The following is a 14,277-nucleotide window of genomic DNA, read 5'->3' as shown; positions in this document are numbered from 1 at the left end:
TGAGAAAGTTCACAAAATGATATATTTGGGAACAGTGATAACGGACCAACTAGATCCAGACATAGAAACAAAACGTAGGATAGCAATGACTAAAACGACTTTTATGAAAATAAAGTCATTCCTTTGCAATAATCATATCAGTTTAGTACTAAGACAAAGAATAGTTAAGTGCTATGTTTAGTCCGTACTTTTGTATAGTGCAGAAGTGTGGACGCTAAAAGTATCGATCATGAACAAAATTGAAGCATTGGAAATGTGGGTTTATAGACGAATGCTAAAGATACCTTGGACAACAAGGAAAACTAATGAAGAATTACTAAGGAGTGTCAACGAAGATAGAGTACTGCTAAAGACTGTTAAACATCGAAAAAGTCTTATCTGGGACATATAGTAAGGGGAAGTAGATATAAAATATTACAACTGATTCTTAAAGGCAAAATAGAGGGCCGTAGAGGTGTGGGAAGAAAACAAGTTTCTTGGTAAAAAAACATTAGTGTATGGACACAGATATCAAATGCAGGACAATTATTCCATATTGTAGAAGATCGAGAAGCCTTCGTAATGGTGATCGCCTACGTCGAATAATTCTGATATGCACGCGAAAAAGAAGATCAACAAATAGATTTTTTTTTAATTATAATTGAACACTGACTTAATGATCAATTTTGAAACATAATTTTATTATTACATATTTTTTAGTAGATCGATATAGTATTTCAGTAAATCAGTAAATTGAAGTTGAAATCAATATATCTACTAAAAAATCAGTAGACCTGGTACCGTTCGCGTCATAAAAAACTGGTAGAACTCTTATAACCGAAAATCGTGTTTTTCAAGTTGTGTAAGTTGATCTTGTCACATATGTCATTAAAATTTCTAGGGCAACGTTGCCAGAAATTAAATTTATTTTCGTGGAAACTTCGTTTTTAAAAACTTCGTTTTCAAAAATACAATACTTGTTTCCGAACTATAAATAAACGCTCTACATACAATTAACAATTAACTTCTTAAATACCTAACTTATTATTAATTTATTACGAGTATAAACAAGTTCAGGCCTATTTATACCTTCTGATTGGATGGACTGTGGTCGGCGGATTCCAATGGAATTATCTGTTTATGTTTATATAATTCAATTCAACGAAAATGTTGTATCAAATCAGCGAAAAGGAGGGCTGTGCGACAGACACATTATAAAATTACAGCAGATGCATTCCAATATTCCCTGTGATAATACGTACGTTTAAAGATCCTTTAAACATTTTGGGCATTAACTCAACCCTCTCTCTGGTTATTAAATTTATTAGGTACGGTTTTTTGTTGTTAATGATAATAATAATAATACCTATATAAAAACTTTAAACATTTTTGAACGTTCTTTTTTTATTTAGATTTAGTGCAATTCCGTTGTCTGTGATGGCAACAATGAATTGATTCACGAACCATTGTATCAAGTCCGAACACAGGTTTACATTGGGAAAAAAAAGTGTACCAGTTTTATATGACGGGAACTGTACCTAAAACGGAGGGTACTGCTAGCAAACAAATGTTATTTTGGACTAAGCAAGCAGCTAAAAAACAGAAATTTAAGCCAGAAAACCAAACTAATAATATATAGAACACTCATCCTACCAGTGCAGACATATGGGTCAGAAACATGGACCATCTCCAAAACAGACGCAAATCTTCTGCTCGTCTTCGAAAGGAAGATACTAAGAAGAATAATGGGCGCATTCTGTGAGAATGGTATTTGGAGAAGGCGATAGAATTTCGAATTGTACGAGAAGTATAAAAAAATAGTAAATGGTAGAGATGTAATATCCTTCATAAAAATAGGTAGGCTTAGATGGGCTGGACATGTGTCAAGAGCAAATGAAAATTACCTACCCAGACGAACTATATTATCGGTCCCAGTGGGAAATAGGAGTAGAGGCAGACCACGACTGAGATGGAGGGACGGTGTGGACGAGGACGCAAGGAAAATCGGCGCGGCAAATTGGCAACGGTTGGCGATGAACAGAAACGACTGGCGAAATAGACTAGGGAAGGTCAAGGCTCAACTAGAGCTCTAGCACCACTGATGATGAGGTACGGTTTTTTGTTGTTAATGATAATAATAATAATACCTATATAAAAACTTTAAACATTTTTGAACGTTCTTTTTTTATTTAGATTTAGTGCAATTCCGTTGTCTGTGATGGCAACAATGAATTGACTCACGAACCATTGTATCAAGTCCGAACACAGGTTTACATTGGGAAAAAAAAGTGTACCAGTTTTATATGACGGAAACTGTACCTGGTAAACTTGCGAGAGGTATTAATGGGCAACGTACAGTCACAAAAAATGGCGGTCACATGGAAACTGGCTTTATTTTTTGAAGGTTTATTAATATTGTTCTGAAGCTATTTTCTTGTGGCATTTTAAATCAATTACTATTTAAATGGGAATAAGCCACAATTAAAGGTTAAAATACTTTTATTGACGTTTCAATTTCCACTTCGGAAATCGTTCTCAAAATACAAACATTAGTAAATTAAACAAATTTTGTTTTTTGTTACTTAGTGAAAAATTCTTCTAATAATTTAATTTTATCTGACTCATCTATATTGACAATTCAGACATACCTTATACATTTCAAAGTAGACGACTTTAAAATGATATTGCCAATATTGTTGAGTTGCGTTCCTGGGACGACTTTACTTATAAGATAGTTCATTCGATTACATGAAATTAACTTTAACTTGAGAATATCCGTCAGAAAAGATCATAACATGTAATTCGTCTTTAAAAAGACAAATACATGCCATTATGACAGTAAAATTCACCTGTTAGTAATTCCATAGTAAATTATGAGGGGAAAACCAGGAAAAAAACCTCATAATACTATCCCGACATGGTAAGTATTTGATCATGCATTTAGTTTACCTTCAATAAACACCAAATTCCGATTTTATATGTTTGTTATTTAAAAAACATAAATGATGTATTCTTCATATGTAACTGACTTACCAATACTGGTATTTTCCTTTTAATAACTTCCTCTTTCAATATGGATAACATATGCAAGGAATAATACGAGGAAAATAACAATACCATATATAAAAGGTTTATCGGAAAAGCTTAAAAGGATAGGAAATAAATTCAACATTTTAACAACATTCAAAACAACAAACACGTTGAGATCTATTTTGTCCAAAACCAAACCTAACAATGAACAAGAAAGGACAAAGAATTGCATTTATAAAATACCTTGTGAATGCGATCAGTTTTATTTAGGTGAAACATCAAGACCATTAAATGTTAGAATAAGTGAACATCAATCCTATATTAAAAATAGAGAATTTGATAGATCTCAAATCTGTAAACACGCATGGGATAATGAACATAGGGTTCAATGGAATGATTCAAATATAGTCCTAAAAGAAAAAGATGGTAAAAAGATAAAAATCAAAGAAGCGGCTCTAATTATGCTAAATGAGACCAATTGTGTAGCGAATTCCTCGGCAGAATGTAGTAGGATCTGGTTACCCATATTGAAAGAGGAAGTTATTAAAAGGAAAATACCAGTATTGGTAAGTCAGTAACATATAGAGAATACATCATTTATGTTTTTTAAATAACAAACATATAAAATCGGAATTTGGTGTTTATTGAAGGTAAACTAAATGCATGATCAAATACTTACCATATCGGGATAGTATTATGAGGTTTTTTTCCTGGTTTTTCCCTCATAATTTACTATGGAATCACTAACAGGAGAATTTTACTGTCATAATGGCATGTATTTGTCTTTTTAAAGACGAATTACATGTTATGATCTTTTCTGACGGATATTTTCAAGTTAAAGTTGATTTCATGTAATCGAATGAACTATCTTATAAGTAAAGTCGTCCCAGGAACGCAACTCAACAATATTGGCAATATCATTTTAAAGTCGTCTACTTTAAAATGTATAAGGTATGTCTGAATTGTCAATATAGATAAGTCAGATAAAATTAAAATATTAGAAGAATTTTTCACTAAGTAACAAAAAACAAAATTTGTTTAATTTACTAATGTTTGTATTTTGAGAACGATTTCCGAAGTGGAAATTGAAACGTCAATAACAGTATTTTAACCTTTAATTGTGGCTTATTCCCATTTAAATAGTAATTGAAGGTTTATTATATGAACGTTATCTCTCCTCTCTCATTCCTGGTCTAAGGTTTAAGCTTACCTTTTTCTTCTACATTTTATTTACTTTATCGCTATTTTAAGCAAAAAAATCGTCATAATCCATTTTCTAACAAATCTTAGAATGAAAGCCACACCGCTGTTTAATATTTGATATTTACATTATTTTCTTTGTTTCAAACTTTAATAATTTATGATAAAATAACAAACCAAATTAGCAAGCTTAAACAACTATTTAGACGCCCAATTCTAGTCTAAAGCAACACTTATGCGATGTTTCTTATTGGCTTTTTGTGATGACTAATTTCAAATTTTCAGTTGCCAGTAATGAAAAAATCACTCAAAGGTACCAATTTCTTTTTGGACCTTATTAAGATCCTTGATACACAGTATGCTTTAAAAATTGCTACAAATTAGTTAAACTTTATATTAATATCTCATGTCACATAGTTTTTTTGATTCTATATTTTTGGTGTACGGCGCAATTTTGTTTATCGTATTAAATTGCTTATTACATGTTAGCAATTAACATTCATGTACTTGTTAGTTTAATAATATAAGATAATAAAAATAATTGAATACCTTTTAAAAAATTAGTAATTTAATAATTTTTAATTAATTTGTTAATTAATCATCAACTTAATTTAAATTATATAATTTTATATTTCTATATTATCCAATTGAACTCTTTATTGTTTTTTTATACCGTACCTACGGTTTTTGCACATATAAAAGAACATCCAAAACTAAGAATATTATCATAGTCTCAAGAAAACTTACTAAATATGAAGTGTGTCATTATCGCAGCTCTTTTGGTATGTTTTTAACATGTTAAACTATTTTACTTAAATCCATTTAAAACTTAAGAAGTATGCTTAATTCAATCTCTAAAAAATCATGTCTTTCGTTTTTCAATAAGGTATTTTGCAGTTATTAAGCACAGATTAAAGCAAAAATCTGAATTTGGTTTCGAAAATCAGTTTACGGATTTTAATATCAAATGTCGCTATTTGCGTCTATACGAAGTCATGTTAGAGTTGTTTCCTAAGACAAAAAAAAATTGTTTTCACGTTCAGGGCGACTGTGAATAGCCGACTCTGAAGAGCCTTATTATGGCGAAATACGTATAAGCGGATATACAGACGCACTGTACGTGAAATCAAATCTTAACTGTCTTTTCCTTGTTATTTTGGTAGTTTCCGTATATTAAAAGCCCAAAAAATTGATACCCAGCGAGCCACGTGTTGGCCTCTCTGACGTAAAATATTCTTATATACACAATTGTTCATTAATAAAATATACGGATCCTGGTCAGGCCGATGAAGGTCAAGGAGACGGTATCCTTAGTCAATCTATAATATATAAATTTCTTGGTTATATACCTTTTTTTTATATAATTGAAGTTACTACAAACAGTTGGTCAGTTGCTGAGATTCTTGCTTTAAAGCAGCTTGTTCTTCTGGTTCCGTCTGACTATATTTCTTTTTAATTCAATATTTTGAATATTTCGCTATATGTTTAAGTAAAAATGTATTTACTACAGAAATTTTTCGGTAATTTTCACAACCGGTGTACCTTTTTTCTGCATCGCTAATATAATATACGAGAGTTTATATGTTTCTGGGACTTCTGATTTACTGATACAGTTTTAAATTGTTTTTTAATAGGCAATATAGTTTCTTATAACTATTTCTACTATATTTCTTAAATATGTAGCTTTACCGCTTTAAGTAAAGCAAAAAACTAAGTAATAAGTAAAACTAAGTAAATCCAAGTAGAAAAGTGCGTTTAGTTAATCAATTTTTGTTTTTTTTTCTATTTTGTAGTCTTTATCGTTATCATTATTTCTTTAATAATGTTCCACATTTTTTTAATGTCTCTTTATACGTTGTGGAATGGTTAATTATTAGTATTCTAGTAAATCTTTTTTTTATATTAAATTATTTGAAATTTTTTTGTTCAGTTTGGGGACAGTAATTGGTGCTTGCTAGGTACTGGTATGCCATTGTGCTAGTAACAGGCATGTGTATCTCCGGCTTTAAAAACCCAACAGAAAACCTGAACATACATGAGAACACTGTATTTAATGCTTGTAGCGAGTACACATATTTATGCACATTAATTAACAATAGTGGCCATACTGAAAAGGGAATAAAAGAAAGGTGATCGAAAGGAAAAAATTTATAGAATGTCTAAATTTAATACTGCGATACAAATTTCTTTTATTTATTATTTTTACAAAGATAATAAATCTTTTTCTTTTTTGATTTCCTTTTTATAAGCCAATATGCTTGTTTATTGGCGGATTGATACCTTTATGGAAGATTGTTACTCCATATTTGGAGCGGTCGTCCGAAACTTGTTCTGCCGATTGGTGATTTATCTCTTGCTATTTTAACTACACGGGTTTCTCCGATTCGGCTTATACAGTGCTTTTATTTTTTTTTTCTATTTAGTGCACAATCGTTTATACATTGTACATTACATTTTCTTCTAATGTCTTCACTTCTGTTTTGATTTATCTTGAGTATACCTTCTCTTCATTTTTCAATAAGTAGCGTACTGCGTGATTTCAAAGCATTACATCTAAACAGATACCTAGAATCTCGCTTACTGTCCCTAGAAATAGACTTCTGCGAAAATCTGCCATCTAATTAAACCTGGAAAAAATAACCAACGATCAAATACGATAAAATGTGACATCCTTAAAAACTATTATTTATACTACCACTACTTTTGTAGGACAATCTAGGTAATGTCGACATCCATTGAGGAGGTTTAAAGTAAAAACGAATAAATCTACTAAAAATGATTAAAAAAAAGTAGGATTTTTCTGTGAGGCAAAAAGTAATTATTTTTTGTTTATCTTGTTCGCAAATACTTTTAGAGAAGTCATAATAAAACTTTTGCTACAGTTTAAATTTAACAAAATGATATTTAGTGCAAAAGAAAATTTAAACAAAAATGGATTTATTGGTATTGCTTAAAATAACTACATTTATTTCATTTTCCTCAAAACTTTATTATCAACAATTAACACAAGTATTATTTTTATTACTTATACAAAAAAAGGCATATGGCAATTGATAGACTAACAGAACGTCCGATTCAAATATGAAGTCACATTTCTTAGCTCTTCTTCTTTTTGAGGTACTTCCTCAGTATAATCAACTTGATTATTTTCACATAATATATTCATGTATCACAAAAAGGTTTCGTTACTTTTCTACTCCTTTCTAAATTGTTTTTCCATAAGTTGGACACTTTTTGTCTTCTTTAGTAGAATAGCACTTCGCAGGTTTACTTTGGATAGCAAAAAAAATTGTAAAGACTTTCATAAGACATCGAAGATAAGGCTTCAAATCGATAATTCTGAAAGCATGAAATTAAAATTTTAATTTCTTTAGTTTTTTGAATCTGTCTTTTCCAAACAGATTCTTGTTAAATCTGATATTCCAACAATTGTAAGTTAAGGTAATTTTGTAATTCCTTGATACCAAAAATTTTCCAGTCCTGTCTTAAGACTTTTGCACTTCCGACTTGTGCATAATGACCAATATATTCTTCTTTAGATATAATAGTTGATTTCTTTTTAAATACTTTTTCAAGTCGCCCAAAAACTCTACCTGCTGGCATAAAACTGTGATCTCTTACTGAATAGGAAATACAAACTTTGGTATATTATCATAAGAATACTTTAACAACCCAAACAATGACATATAAATCAAATGGGAGTTTTTGTTCTGGCACCCACATTCATCGCAGAACAATCTAATCTGAGTTATATTATTTAATTCCAAAGAATTTAGGTAATCGAACAAAGCAGATGACACTCTGGAGCGCCCCTCCAGCCTGATCTTGAGTCCATATATAAAATGTTGGATTTTTGGAGTTCATACCAACACAGAAAAAAGAATAGATTCTTATTTGGTATAAATAAAACGCTTCAGAAATTGACGTGCACGGTAAGAGTTGAACCTGCTGCAGGTTAAAGCAAAATATCAGGGAATTTTCGGACTCTTGCTTAGAAAGTTCCTAAACGGCTTTTGCTCTTTTTTTATGAATTTGATATACAGTCATATAATTGGTTTACTCTGTTTGGTCTTTTTCCGATTTAATTAAATGCTTTAGATGCGTGCATTGGCAACAAATATCAGAATCCCTCTTGTCTAAAGTTTTTGCTAAAATATGGTCCCCTCCTCTTCGTTCTTTGGGACAGTCTCTTAAGTCAATAATCTTACATATAGTAAACAACCTGTAGTTTTTAACACCAGTTGCTGCCATAAAAAAGTCCTGCAGACTTTAACTAACCCTGTTGATCTTGTTTTCTTAATTTTTAAAAACAAGTTTGCTGCCTTGTTCTTTGTCGGGGATTATCTTTAACATACCCCTTTCTAACAACGGTACCGGAAACGCTTATCATATGGCAAAGTTTCACATCTTGAGTACTTTTTTCTGGTACGCTATACAGCTGACTTCTCATATTTTTAATATCTGATGTTTTAACATTTTGGCATTGGTATGTTTTATTATCTTGTGAGCAAGGACACTAAAATTTTTTTAAATCTAGATCTGGATCTTTGTACCTAAAATTAAATAACTAAGGTTAAAAAAGAAACAAAAAACTAAAAAATTCAATTCCTTAACAACTATTAACTTAACTGCAAAGATAGAAACAATATTTACCTATTTAAGATGTATAACCTTTTGAGTGGCCTGCCTCTATCTTATTCTGCTTCCTTGATTGGTTTCTTTCACAGTTACTGACTCACCCAAAAAATCTTCTTTCATTTTTTTTATTTAACACTAACTCTGTTACTGAAACTTGTATTAAACTATGTGTTTTATTTAAAAACCGCTAAAACACAGCTTAAACCTGAAGCCATAAATAATATACACAACCAAACTACTGCACCCGATGGCTATGTTATTATGTTTACACTACTTACTGCACTGACTACTAAACAAAAAATACGCGGTCGCTCTATTCAATGCGTAAATATGCAGAGGTGAATCAACGACAAAATGTCGTTGCTTCTATTTTGCTTTAGGACTACTACTATGTTATTTTATTATGGCACGACGGTTTTTATTACGGTGTGTTCGGTAGCTAGTAGTATTAATAATAGCATTTTTAGTCCCTTTTTAATTGGTTTTTGTGTGAACGAAAAAGTTTATTTAAAGGGGTCCCATATATTTTGCTAGAAATTTACTGTTGTTATTAATTTCCTGTTTATTCCATTTTTATAATGCATAATCTGTTATTTTCATTTATTTCGTTTTCCATTTGCTTCATTCTTATGTCAAAGATAAAAGGCTTATTCGTTCATTTGTACTAACTTTTAGGAGCAATAAATAATTAAGAGTTGGGACATCATCTCCCACTGACGGTTCCTAAGTGTTGTCTTTCCCTAGAATAACTGTTTTTCTAAACTATATAGAGACTAGTCTACTCTTCTATTTTTTTGGTTGTTCTTCTGTTTTGTTTTACTAATTGAGCACACTAACTTGTTTTGTCAACCTTTTTGACCTTTAACATATTGTTCAAGTATGTATATAGGGAATCTCAAAAGGTGATCTCACTAGAAGTCAGTTAAACCTTGGTTTTTAACAAGGTTGTTACTCCTCTTCCCTTCATTACTCTTAATTTTTAAATCGTAATTATTGATTTATAAGACTTTAATCTTCAGACTAACATTGAGGAGCTGGGTGCCAGAATAGTGTAAGTCAGAAAAACTGTGGGATATTTAAACAGAATTATTTGGAACAATAATATAACACAGAGGACCACGTTTGTATGAAAACAACTATGGCAAAAATAATGCTGTTATAAGTGGTCATGAACAGAGATAAATAAAAGAACGATAGCTGCCACGAAAAAAAAAATGTCATGAAGAAAAGTTTGAACATTTCGAGAGATTTCGTTCACCCTTTGCTTCATCCTTTTCCCTTGGCTGGATTAGGAATATTCTAACTCACTTAAACTTATTTTTAGAAGCCAAACATAATTGGCAATTAGGGTATCATCTTAACTCTAGATAGCGAGGTAATTGTTCCTCAGGACTGGGTTGCCCTTGAATAACTGTCATTTTAAACTATATAGAAATTAGTCTAATCTTCCATTTGTCTCTACTTCAACTTCTTTAACCATTGGGACATACCAATTTTCCTTGTCTGCTTTTTGAACGTTTGACATACTCTTCGAGTATATCTATAGCCCTAGAAAGAGGACCACAAAAGGTGCACTTCGAGTTAATTGAACTTCGGTTATTTTTCTTTTCCTTTCTTAACTTTAACCCTTAACTTCCTTCCTTAATCTTAATTCTTAAATTATAAGACATGACACAAACTAACATAGAAGAGCTAGGTATCACAAAAGTATGTCAGAAAAGTTGTAAGATGTCTGAGCGGAATTCTTTGGAACAATAATATAACAAAGAAGACTAAAAGAGAAATCAAACGATTTCTACCTGGCGAAAATAACTCTGGTAAAAATAATGCTATCATAAGTGACGATGAACTGAGCAAAATAAAGGATAGGTACGTATTACGAAAATAAGTGTCATGAAAAAATGTTAAGGATTTCGAGAGAAAAGATGATCAGAAATAAGTAAATCAGACAGGGCATAGATAACAAATTAACGAACGAGAACGAAATCACTTTTTATGATATTTATGGACAAATACAACGAGTGAAAAACCAACTGTGCGTTTTAGTCTATAATTAATATCTTCTAATAAATTTTGTTTATGTTTGTTTGTTTTGATTTTTTTTAATCATGCAACATTTTAATTTCCTGAATTTAAAACCTTTGACGGCACTGTACCAAAAAAAATTACGTAGACCGTTTTTGTGTCTCTGACTTTTTCTTCAAATACAGTATTTTTGGCCATCTTTATAATAAATTGTATCTGGGTTGGAGTAATTTTGTTTTGCCTTTTGTCAGATTATTATCTATTATCCATTTGTTAGTTATCTATTTGTCTTTGGTATGTTATTTTTCTATCTATATCATTTATCACTCCCAATAAAGATCCGTAATTGAGCAACGAGTACTGTAATTCCTTAAATTTTCATTTTTTATATATTTTGTGGATTCTAGAAAAACCTTTTTGAATTCTGATTAATCCTGTTTTGTCTTGAGACATATTATAGATGTGCTATTGGAAATAAATTGATAATTTGATTACTTTTGCTTAATTGAAAAGAATACGTCTATTGTTAAGTATCTAATGAAAGATTTAGAATAAGAATTAAAGATTTTAAGTATGAAATTACAAAGAACTGGTATTGTTTTCTTCGTTGTGCTTTACTTTCCTTTTGGTTAGTACCTTACATTTTTGTAATTTCTATTATGTCTTATTTTTTATCATTCCGTCAGAGAACTATCAGTTGTAGCTTATCTCAGAAGCAGTGAGTTAGTGTATATCATATTTTTGTTTTTGTGGCGAGATATGTTGTCGTTTTATAATATCATTTCTGTTTTTTCTTATTACCGTATTTTTTAGTTTAAAGAATTATATTGTTGTAATGATTTTTCTGCCTTTAATTTTACATTTTTGTGTGGTTACACTATTTTAGCAGATGTTTTGTTGCGTGATATTTATATTTTTCGGTAAAGATAGTTCAAACACTCCTGACCATGGAGCTGCGCGAAGGCGGAGTCAAATTCACCTAAAGGCAGAAAGGTTCTATTGTAAGTGGAATTATACAGTGCATAGTACAATGCGTTTCGCATGGAAGTGAGGACTAAATCAAATTTCGTCTACTGCGCCGTGGTCAGGAGTGCTTGCAGTATCTCTACCAAAACATTTCAGTACCAGAGTGGTTATGTTTTTGTTTACTTGTCGAGACGCGATGTAAGATACAGAGGTGTATACTCTGTAGTCTTCTGTCTTACGAAAGGTAAATGTGCGTTTAGGATGCCACATATATAGTTTTTTGTTCGATATACATCTCAAGTAAAAGATTCTGCAGCATTTGATTGTTTACTCGATTGTTTATCGATTTGTCACCATTGAAAGATAAGTGCAGTTAATTTTGAGGTATTTACTTCTGTAGTTTTTTGCCTGAAAATATATTTTTGATGAGTTTGCGAAATTATGTTCAGTATATTGATTTAGAAACCACTTTTCTTTTAGTACTGTTGCTAATGACATACTAAAGACGTTTATGAAAGGATTCAGATCAGGAATTTTTCGACTCTGATCTAGATCAAAAGATACGTTAAGAGTATCGCTTTCTATTTTCGTTGATATTACTAACAGCAGATTCATATCACTAACAGCATGAGTTTTTAATGACTTTTTTAAGAATTTGTTTGGTTTTATTGCAAAAATTTGGCGCAATAATATCCTTAAGCATTTTATTCTGAAGAAAAGGATAACAGGTTTACTACTCTAGTAGAATAACTTTATATTTTTTGATTTATATTACCTCTCCCTTTTACAGACTTTTTGCTTGTTTTAAGAAAAATCAATTTAAGAAAAGCCGTTTATGTCAATAGTTTAAAATGTTACCAATTGAGATAGTGGATACTTTTATGATAGTTTGTTACAAAGTGAAGCTTCTTAGCTATCTTTCGTCTATTATTTCTGTTATAACTATAACCTTACTCCCCTCCAATGAAGCTTTCGAGTTGAAGCAACGAGTGCTTCGTAAAGTATTTATGAACGATCAGCTTTTACCACCTACTCTTGTTAGCTTCTGTTTTCTCTATTGGTTTTGAGATTTATGGTATGTTTCATAGAGATCTTTATGTTGTTTGTTTATACACATAGCTTATACACATAGGTTAATACTTGGGTGTAGATTATAAACAATATTTATTGAAAAAAATAAAAATATATAAAATATTTTTTTTGATTCCACAAATTAGTTATTCTATTTTTAGGTTCTTCTTAATGTTGCCACTACTTGGACCTATCCAATTGATATTGACGATGACTTATTGAGAACTGTTATAATATCCCAGATGAATGAAGAAAATTATAGCCATAAGAATAATTTCAACTACTACAACGATAATGGCTATTATGGTGCACCTTATGGTCTTCCATTATTACCATCAGTTGGACCCTGCCGTTACATTGGTTGGCGACGAGTGTGCTAATAAATACATTTAATAAATTTGAGTTATTTGATTTGTAACTTTCATTATTTCTTCTAAAATCTGATTACAATAAAACTTATCTTCAGTACCTATTTTGTTTTATTAGCAGACAGGATTATGATACTTCTTATTGAGACTGATTTATCCAAACAAAATTAAATATAAATATGACGGAATAAGCCTTCTAATTAAATCAAAACAAAAGTATAGGTATTTAAAATTTCTCTTTTTCGTATGGATCTTTAAACCATAAGCTTTGTTTGCGAATTTATCGACCGGTTTCGCGATATAAAATAAAATTTAAAATATTTTATTTATCTCTTCTTTTATTATAAGTGCAGATTTTCTCTATATTTTGTAGTTATTCTTTGGGTATAAGGTCTTATTGGGACCTCTTTATTTTTAGTGGAAGAAAACGAAGTGAATCCATAGCGAGAAGATGTCGAAGATGCAATGGCAGGCCAGAGATTTAAAAACTAAAGATTGCTTCGACAGAAAACTCTGGTAATTAAGGATGTGAGAGATGGTGCCAGCTGTAGAAGACTCACCTAATATATATATCTATATATATATATATATATATATATATATATATATATATATATATATAAATTAAGGAACACTCGAAGAGTAGTGGGTTTTTCGGTCAAAGTGGAGAAATAAAAGACAAAGAAGGGGGCTACTTCATCTATTTATTGAAGACTTTTCGCTTTATAATCAGAAAGCATCATCAGTTCATCTAAAAAGAACAATATGAAAAACCAAACATCCATAGAAAAGTTATTACAAGTGTGTTACCTTAAAAAGACATGTAGCAGTCAATGATCAAACCGGTTTCCGACAAGGAAGATCTACAACTGACCAATCATTCACAGTGAAACAAATCTTAAGCAAATCGTGCGATTACGACATTGATGTCCACAACATATTTATAGATTTCAAATAAGCCTACGACTCAATTAATAGGAACAAGTTATATCAAATATTG

The 14,277-nt window shown here is 30.7% G+C and overlaps 1 long non-coding RNA gene across 1 annotated transcript; it reads left to right on the top strand.

Annotated features, from left to right (window-relative positions):
* Positions 1-4,887: 4,887 nt before the first annotated feature.
* Positions 4,888-13,377, top strand: LOC140438650 (uncharacterized). Its single transcript, XR_011950568.1, has 2 exons — positions 4,888-4,991; positions 13,071-13,377. It is a non-coding gene; the product is annotated as an uncharacterized lncRNA (long non-coding RNA).
* The last annotated feature ends 900 nt before the right edge of the window (positions 13,378-14,277 follow it).

The sequence above is a fragment of the Diabrotica undecimpunctata genome, chromosome 1 (genome assembly GCF_040954645.1).
Source record: "Diabrotica undecimpunctata isolate CICGRU chromosome 1, icDiaUnde3, whole genome shotgun sequence".
NCBI lineage: Eukaryota > Metazoa > Arthropoda > Insecta > Coleoptera > Chrysomelidae > Diabrotica > Diabrotica undecimpunctata.
Note: the sequence above shows the minus strand (reverse complement) of the source record. Positions and strands in the feature narration are given on the sequence as shown.